General features: G+C 64.2%; 1 long non-coding RNA gene across 1 annotated transcript; it reads left to right on the top strand.

The window, feature by feature from the left end:
• Positions 1-7,492: 7,492 nt before the first annotated feature.
• Positions 7,493-8,856, top strand: LOC128778693 (uncharacterized). The gene is made up of 3 exons (XR_008424424.1): positions 7,493-7,826; positions 8,253-8,502; positions 8,809-8,856. It is a non-coding gene; the product is annotated as an uncharacterized LOC128778693 (long non-coding RNA).
• The last annotated feature ends 269 nt before the right edge of the window (positions 8,857-9,125 follow it).

The following is a 9,125-nucleotide window of genomic DNA, read 5'->3' as shown; positions in this document are numbered from 1 at the left end:
GCCTGGAGGACATAAAGGGCCACCTGGAAGGCTGTCCCAGAGTCCCCCAGGGCACTGGATTCCGGAAGCCCCTCCTTGGCCCCTGCCCGCTGTCCCCCTTCTGGGAACACTCAGCGTTGTTTGCAGAGGAGGTGGAGACGATCCAGGAGGTCAACAGTCCCACGTGGAGGAAGGTCAGCGCTGGAGGGACAGAAGGACGTGTCCCGTGCCCCCTTCCAGGGCCCGAGCTGTGACACCCTCTGACCTGACCTGGTGTGGACCCCGCTTCTGTGGTTTCACTCCCTCCCTCCTTCCCTCCCTCCTTGCCTAAATCACCCGGCGATCTCAGGTCCCTGCCGTGTGCCGAGCACCGTAACCTCTTCAGTGAGCACGACCCGATAGGTCCCCCACGTGGCATCTTCCTTTGCAGGGTCTGAATGTTCCTGGCCGTGTCCCCTCTGGCGAGTCTGGGAGGGAGGCCTCTGCTCACGTTCCCGACAAGGAAGCACGAGTCCAGAAGGTCCGGACGACCTGCCCCAAGTGCCAGCGTGTGGAGCCTGGACAGAGGGTGGTCCCTGAGCAGAGGAGGACTTGGACCCACGCAGCCCGGAGGAGGAGGGGGAGCACCGTGGCGGCCTGGCGCTCAAGTCTGCTGGGAGACGGTGTACCGGCCCTGTCCCCAGGGCATTCGGGGTACCTGCGCTCCCAGGTGGCAGGCTGGCCCCGGCGGGCAGGAGAGGAGGCGCCCCTGGGGCAGGACAGAGCCCTCAGGCAGAGCGGAGGGTCACAGGTGCTCCCCCAGGGGCAGGTGGACTCGGGCGCCCTGAGGGGGCGTCACCGGGACAGCTGTGCCTTGGCAGCCCCAGTTCCCCAAATCCAAGCACAAGACCTAAGAGCCTCTGCCCCACCCCCCAGAGCAGAAACCGCTTCTGTCCTTGTTCCTGTGTGGATGCGTCCCTGCCTGCCCTCAGCACCCTGTCTGCTCCCCGCTGTGTGCACGCACCTGGATCCCAAAAGCGAGCCCCGGACCCCACCCAGGAGGTGGTACGGCCTCCACCCGCAGGCAGCAAGGGGGAGCGCCGTCCCCATGGCCCTCCTCACCCTAAGAAGACACGTAAGCCATATTCACAAAGGTTTTTAACCACAGCACACACACACACACACACACACACATAGAGCAAAGGGTGGGGGCCCTGGAGGACCCGCACACGTAGGTCTCCTGCACCTCCCGCCGCCCCTGTGCTTTTGTGGGTTTGCTCTGGTTCTCTCGGATCCTCCTCCCGGCTCCCTTGAAGGCGTCAGGTCTCTGCCCGAGTCCCTGCGTCACCCACCCACCTCTCCTGTTAGGAAGACATGAAAATGCACACCCTGCATTTCCTCCCATCTTCCTCTCGCCTCCCAGACTTGGGTCGTCAGATTTGGGAGTCGAGAACACCCCTTGTGTCTTCCCTCACCTGTCCTTCCACCCAGCTCTTCCCAGGCCAACCCCGAGGCGGTCTTCGGGCTGGATTCGTCTCCTGGGAGGTGGGGGTCAACGGACAGAGGGCAGACGGTGCCGGTGGGGGCAGGAGAGGGCCGTGGTCCACAGGCTGAGTGCCGGCTTGTCTGCCAGGGTCCCCGGGATGGGTGAGCCCCACAGGTTCTCGTCTTTCTTACCGGGAGGCATCCTTGTCCTGAACGGGCACCAGGGAACCTGAGTGAAGAGACCACTTTGCTTTGACACGAGGGACAGAGTGGCAAGGGGTGCAGAGGACATTGGCCTTGGATGGGGAAAGCGAGGCCAGCCATGCACTGCTGTCCCGTTCAGGTCCCCTCTGCCACCTGAGTGCACCTGCAGCCAGAGGGGCTGGTTCCCCTCAGGCTGGCCGCGTCCCCCTGGAGCCCCCGGTCCCTCCTCTCTGCCTGAGGACTCTCTCCCGGAGACGGGAGCCCGTCAAACCTGTCTCTGGGGACCTCTGCTTCCTCACGTTTTCACCTGGGCTGCCGGTCCCCAGACCAGAAACCTGCCCGTCTGAAGAGACCACCGCTGCCTCCGTCGGGTCTCACTTGCCCGAGTCCCTCCCCGGGACGCCCCGCATCTCTGACGCCTGCTCCCGTGGGGGCCCCCTCCCTTGGACTGGGACGGGTCTGGTCTCCATCCCGGGGAAAGCACTGGCTTTGGTGCATTATTTGGCCCAGAGTCCTGTGAACCTTTCTGGCCCTGGGTCGTGAGGGATGTTCTCCCCTCTGTTGTGTAACCATCCAGCCTTCTGCATCTCCGGGTTTCTCATTGGGCCACGGGAGGACCGACCGTGTCCTGGCTGGCGTCAGCCTGTGGTGTCACAGCACGCACAGGGGTCTCTCTCTCTGACATGTGTCCTCTTTTACTAACACAGCCTCTTGTATCGTTGTGACAAACCCTCCCCTCCCCAGTGGAAGGCCCGTGTGACCGGTTCTGAGGGAGAGAATATAACGATGGATGTCGCTTCCAAGCTGGTTCATGAAAGCCTGTGGTTTCTCCGGGTTCCTTTTCTCCCGGGTCCATTCTCTGTCTCTGTGTCAGTCTGTGTGGCTGTGTGTGTGTCTCTCTCTGACGAAGCAAGAGCAGATAATATGAGCTGCCCCAGGAGGCCCAGTGCCAAGAACCTGCAGAGGTTCCGGGCTGAGACACAGAAATCCTGAGACCCCCCAGTCCCGGCCGAATCCTGCCAAGAGCACATGCCCGGTTGCGGTCTTGGAGGCGGACCCTGCCCCAGTCGAGCCTCAGCTGAGGCTGCAGCCCTGGCCTCCTGGGTGACCGTGGGGCTGAGGCTCCCAGCCGAGCCGAGCCGGGAGACTGGTACAGAAAGTGTGAGGTGGTCCAAGTAAGGTGAATGTGTCCCCCAGCACAGACAACAGTCCATCCTCCAGGCTGGGGGCCCGGGCCCGCCCTCCTCCCTCCCGAGCTCTCTCTGGCCACACTGGCTCCTCCTCAGCTCCTCTCCGGACAAACCCTCTGTGCCTCCGAGTCTCTGCAGCTTTGCTCGTCCCCGCAGCACACTGCTTGCAGACGTGTGTGGGACTGGCTCCTCTTGTAATTCTGGGTCCCAGCATCAGGACCACCCTGGAGGCCTGTGAGACCCCCGCCCACCCAGGGGCCCCTGGCTGCCCTCCCTCACCCTGCTTCATTTCCCGACAGTGTTGGTCTTTCCTTTCACACGGATTCGCTCTTGTGCTTTGACCCACCTCCCCCTCTGGGCTGTGAGCTCCTGGAGGGCTGGGACCTCGCGGGACCTTTGATTCCGGCCCCCGGACCCAACAGCCCCTGCTCAGGGTGAGAGGCACAGGGGCTGAATGCGTCCAGAGAGGATCTCAGAGTCCCTACCTGCCTCTGAGCAGCTCACGCTGTGGACATGCAGACTAATAGTAAGAGGTACATGTTGGGGTGGGGGCAGGGGACGCCCAGTTTGACCCCTGAGCGTCCCTTCCCGCTCCAGAGGCTTCCCTGAACACAGTGGACACAGCCTGCCCCCTGGTGGTCATCACCGGCATGACCGCCCCAGGCAGGGAAACCAGAAAACAAAACACACACCTTTGTTTGGGTGTAGTCAAGGCAGCAGCCCTCCCTGGCCCTAGGGGGGCACAGGGACAGGACCTGCGGGCTCCAGGGGCGATGTGAGGACTTCAGAAGCCTCCCTTGTCCCCCGTTCCACCTCTCCCGTCCCGGTGCCCCGTTCATTCCTAAGGATTCCTCACCCCAGCCAAGGCACTGCCTCTGGAAGCCCTTCCTAATGAGGCCCCGGGGCTCTGACAAGGAGGGTCTTGATCTCAGTCCCCACACCAGGGTCTGCTGCTTGGCCAAGTGCTGCAAACCCAAGTCCTCGGTCCTCCAAGCCCCCAGGCTGCCCTCTGCTCAGAAGGACCTTGAGGGAGTAGGAAGCATTTTCCCAGGAGGGGAGAACACAGGGCCAGGGATGAAGATCCCAGGACACAGAGTCGTCTATGAGCCTGTGGGACACTTGGGACACTGTCTACGCAGCCCAGTTTAGGAGGAGGAAGCTGAGTCCTTCTGTGCTGTAGCCCCGTCCACACTTCCTAGCTCCAGGGGCCCAGCGTGGTACACACAGGACCCCAGACCCCGTCTTCCCTAGTTCCTGCCAATCCTCCTGGACACCTTGGAGACCCCCTGACCTCAGCCTGCACGTGTCCCTCCTTATGCTGTGGGTCCCGGGCTATTGCCAGGAATCCTGATGTCCCTGCCCCATGGCCCCACTGCCTCCAGCCGTTCTCTTCTTTCCCCTGTATTACCCACCCCCTCCCAGTGTGGACTCCCCTCTGATCTCCAGTTGGACAGTCAGAATGTGTGTGTGTGTGTGTGTGTGTGTGTGTGTGTGTGTGCACGCGTTTCTGGAGACGCCCAGAGGTCACAGCCTCACAGGGACGGGGTGGATAGGGACCCCCGAACATCAGGGGTTCTCATTCCCAGGGGGAACCCCATGTGTGGGTAGAGGCTGGCCTAGGACTGGAGACCAGCCCTGCGCCTTGGACCCTGCACACCTGTCTTGTCCTGGGCCAGTCCTTGCCTCTTCTCAGGGTCCCTCTGTCCCTGGGGGTCAGACGGGGAAGTGCATCAGTGTGGCCAGGGCCCAGGCTCACCCCTGGGGTAGGTGGAGGGGAGGTGCCCCGGGTACCCAGGCCTCCCTCCCCAGGGCCGGCTGGGTCGTGGGGTGGCCAGGTGTGCCCAGGGACCTGCACCCAGCACCTGTAGATGATCCAGACGGTCCGGTGACGTGCATGAATCCAACCGCTCCCCACCTGGCTGGTCCCCCATGTTCCCACCTCCGCCAACTGCTCTGGGAACCGAACCTCTCCTCAGCCCCAGAACCATGCCCGCCCCTGCCAGGCAGGCCTCCGGGTGCGAGGCCAGGTGGGTTGGACATCTGGGGACACGATGGCCAGTGACTACACCCATCCCACCCAGCTGGCCTGGACCGCAGACTCCAGCCCAGGGTCCAGGTGCATGGACCCTGGGGCATGGCTGGGCCAGGGCTCCTGGAGGCAGCAGTGGAGGCCGACTCAGGGCAGGGAGAAGTCGGTCTGCCCTTGCCCTTCTCCTTTCCTCCTTCCGCCTTGTCTTCCTGGCAGGACGTTGGACACGGGTCCAGCCTGTGCCTGGCTGCAGCCCTGTGAGGAGTCAGAGGGTGGCAGGCTGCCCAGGGAGGCCGGGGGCCACCTCCAGGATGACCAAGTGTCAGGGGGCTACTGTAACTGGGCATCCCCCGGGCACTCAGTGATTTCAGCCCTTTGTATACATGAGCCCTGACCCCGGGACCGGGTCCCGGCCCCTTCTTCATCCCACAAGGCCCGCATCCTCCCCAGCGGAGGCCCCGTCGGTGGCAGGCTCTCCCTCCAGCCCCAGGAACTCCGCGGCTCCAGAGGCTCTACATCTTTCCCGGCTGGAGCCCGAGCAGCCATCAGGGGCCTGGATCCGGGCCCTGGAGCCCCTCAGGGAGGACAGGTGAGACCGGGCAGGAGCCAGGAGAGGGCCGAGTGGAGGCTCCTCGAGGTCATGGCCTCCTGCTCAGCCCAGACCCAAGTGTGTGCTGATCCCTAGGGCACCTGGACCCCAGCTGCCGGGCAGGCTCGGGGACAGAGCCCACAATGTGGCTCCTGGTAGCTCACAGGTGTCCCTGTGCCCTGTAGCTACACCTGTCCTACCAGCTGGACTCCCTCCTGCTCGGCCAGCAATGTCTGTGGCCAAAAGGAACAGGCCACCGTCAAGGTCTGGGAAGAATGAGTGGCCAGGCAGAAGGGGAAGGCTCGCCCTCGGCTCGGGGGGTCCCTGCCGGGCCGGCGGGGGCTCTGGAGGTGGTATTCCAGCGCTCTGCTGACCAGCCCTGTGCCCAGAAACACCTGCCTCCCTTCTCTGGGCCTCACTCTCCTGCTCTGCGAAATGGGTGATGCAGACTGATCCCTTCCATGGCAGGAACAAGGCGGGTAACGGCGATGGATGGAGCACCCGCACAGGGCCCGGATCGCAGACCGCAGTGGGGAAGGGGAGAGGGGACGCCAGTGAGGCCCGCCCCCAAAGCCATCCAGCCTTTCCATCCAGCCACCAGGGCCTGGCATGGCCGCAGGAGCGGTGGCCGACCAGACTCCGGACACAGGTCACTGTGGCCTCTTTCTCAGCAGTGGGGACCTGGGGGTGGGGACATCCAGGGTGCAGGGGTGCTCGGGGCAGCTCCTCCCTTGGAGGGAAAGAGAACAATGGAGACGTTCTCTGGGGTCCCCCCAGGCCAGGAGAAATGGGAGGAGCCCTCCCACAGCCCAGACAGCTCTTCCCTGGACTATTTTCCTGGCGAGGGTAGGGGGTCAGCGGGTTATACTGGCTGTAAACAGTGAGTCTACCCTTGAATGTGTGAGCCCCCGAATTCACCATATACACTGAAAGGAGGTTTCACAGAAAACTCGGCAGGAACTTGCTTCGGCAGCTTGTGAGTCTCAATTTGGAGCCCTGTCCTTCCCAGAGACCCCAGGGCCTGGACTGTCCTCCCAGTCCCCCCCCAGAGACCCCAGGGCCCGGGCTGTCCTCCCAGTTCCCCCCAGAGACCCCAGGGCCCGGGCTGTCCTCCCGGTCCTTCCCAGAGACATCGGGCTTCAGCTCAGCCTCAGCCGCCACACGCCCCGGGGCAGCCTTGGGCCCTCACGAGCTCTGCCTCTCAGGGTCCGCAAGCACAGCTCCTCACTGCCCCTGACCCCCCAGCCGGCGGGCGACACCGCATCGCCGGTGCCGGCCTGGACGTGACGATCAGCAGCTTGGACGAGAGCATCCGCCGAGCTGGCAGGGGCACGTCCCTTGGTCCCCTCTCCGAGACCTCTCCGGGTAGGGACCTCACTTGAACAATGCCTCTGACAGGAGACCATCTCTGGACCTGCCGGGGAATCCAGCCCCGGGAGGAGGCGGCGACCTGCTCTGCTCTACAGAGGAGGAGACTGAGGCAACATCATCCTCCCAGGCCGGTGCCTGGGAATCCGTGCTTGCCTGGGGGCAAATACCAAGCCCGCGAGCTCCCTCCACATCTAGGATGCCGTGGCTCTGAATACATTGCCTGGTCTCCATCCCTGAGCCTGGCCAGAAGCTGGGGTCCAGGTGCCCTAGGGGTCGGCACACACCAGGGTCTGGGCTGAGCAGGAGGCCATGACCTCAAGGAGACTCCACTCGGCCCTCTCCTGTGTTCCGTGCCAGGCCCACCCTTCTTCATCCTTCCACTGCCACGTGTGCCCACGAGCCTCATGGGATAGCAGGCACGGGACGTGTCTACAGGTGGCTCCCTGATGGCGCCCCTACAAGTAGATGCCACAAGGACCCCACTGTGCAGACGGGGAGACCGGGGGGCCCCGGGAGGCACAGGGTCTGAGCGGGTCCCAGCACTGGTCAGGGGGAAAACCCAGGTCTGAACCCAGCGCTGTGGCCCCAAAGCCGTGGCACCGGCGGCACCAGGCCTCGCGGGGACGTGTCTGGGCTGTGTTGGTGCCACTGTAGGGACAGGGCATGGGGTGGAGGGGAGCCCTTTGCAGCCTGGGAGGGGCTCTTGTAGGAGCAGGAAGCCGGGTAAGGGGACCCCAGGAAGTGACCTCACCTCCCTGGTCACAGAGCCCAACAGAACTCGGAACCCGGGTCACCAGGCACCCACGTTCTGGAGACAGCGCCCGACTGGGCTCATTCGTTGGGACACCTTCGCCTGATGAACATGTTCTCCTGTTGTGTGCCCGTGTCCCGCGGCTGCCGGCTCAGGGGAGCCCGTGGCCGCGACGCATCCCGACCCTGGAGACAGTGGGTCAGGTCGTGCACTGGACGCCTCAGGTCTCTAGCTCGCAGGGACCCAAAGGTAACACAGGGAGACCCAGAGACAGCCGGTCCAGCCCGACACCGCTCTGATCTGACCTGTGCGGCCCCATGTCCCCCCCCCGTGTGTGTGTGTGTGTGTGTGTGCGAGGAAGGAGGGGTCATGTGTGGAGGGCCCACCTGAGCAGGTGCAGGCTGATGAAGGGGTCAGATGCCTGGTGGGCGGGTCAGGCTCACACCCCCGTCAAGGCTGAACGGCAGGGACAGGGTGTGCTGGGGTGGCCCTCTTGTCCCCAAGGTTCATCCAGAGCCCTGCTGGTGGATGTCACTGTGTCCCAGGCGCAGGGCTGTGCACACTCAGGTCTGTGTCCGATCTGAGAGCTGCAGGGGGAGAGGGCAGAAGGACACTGAGGATGGCCGGGCGAGGATGTGATGTCTCAGGGCCATCCTCGGGTCACTGTCTTTACAGAAATCAACCGATGAAATTGGGAAATGTCTGGCCGAATCCCGATACACAAGCCCTACAGAGTTGTGCGTGTGCCCCGTCGCCCAGGAGGGCCACCCTGGACCCAGGGAGAGAGTGGCTGCAGGGAGGTCTTGGGAAGCAGAGCCTGGAGATGACCTGGGAAGGCCTCCTTCACCGCCCTGGCCCCTCCACAGGGTCCTGGTTCACCGGTCCTGGGATCAGGACCCGGAGCCCCCGGAGCCAGAGCCCGAGGGTGAGAAGGCTGGGGTGGGAGATGTGTGTTCACGGGGTCGGGGCGGTGCTGGGCCACCCAGGGAGGAGCCCCCGGGGGCTGGTGTGGGGCCAGGAGCAGAGACTGAGAGCCCCGGGCTGCGGACTGAAGGGGGGCAGAGGTCCTGGTGTGGGTTCCTGGCCACGGTTTCTCGCGGAGGCTCTGGGGTGAGTTGTGTGTCTGCAAAGGCCCCTGGAGCGGCCGGCGCTGGGTAGGGTGGGGGACCTTCCCTCCTCTCACCCTGAGGCCTTGGAGCCACTGCAACCATCACTCTGTTTCCTTCTCAAGAGTCCGGGGCAGGAGCAGAAGCCGGTGCGGCTCCAAATCCTGGCCCAACAGCATCGGGGGCCTCCGGGGCTCTGCAGGCAGGCGTGGTGCCTGGAATGACTCCAGCAGGGGCCGGAGAGCCAGCAGGTGACCTGGGACCTGTGCGGGGACAGCGGGCACCTGAGCAGAGTCAGCTGGGTCCTGCTTCTGCTCTTGCCTCTGCTGCTGTCACAGTTCCCGCTGCTGCTCCCAACTCTGTTCCTGTCACTGCCCTTCTCCCCGCCCCTCCCAATGCCCTTCTCCCCACTCCTGCCCCTGCCCCTGTCACTGCCCTTCTC

This window comes from Panthera pardus, unplaced genomic scaffold (genome assembly GCF_024362965.1).
Source record: "Panthera pardus isolate Hobbes unplaced genomic scaffold, ASM2436296v1 HiC_scaffold_20, whole genome shotgun sequence".
NCBI classification, from domain to species: domain Eukaryota; kingdom Metazoa; phylum Chordata; class Mammalia; order Carnivora; family Felidae; genus Panthera; species Panthera pardus.
Note: the sequence above shows the minus strand (reverse complement) of the source record. Positions and strands in the feature narration are given on the sequence as shown.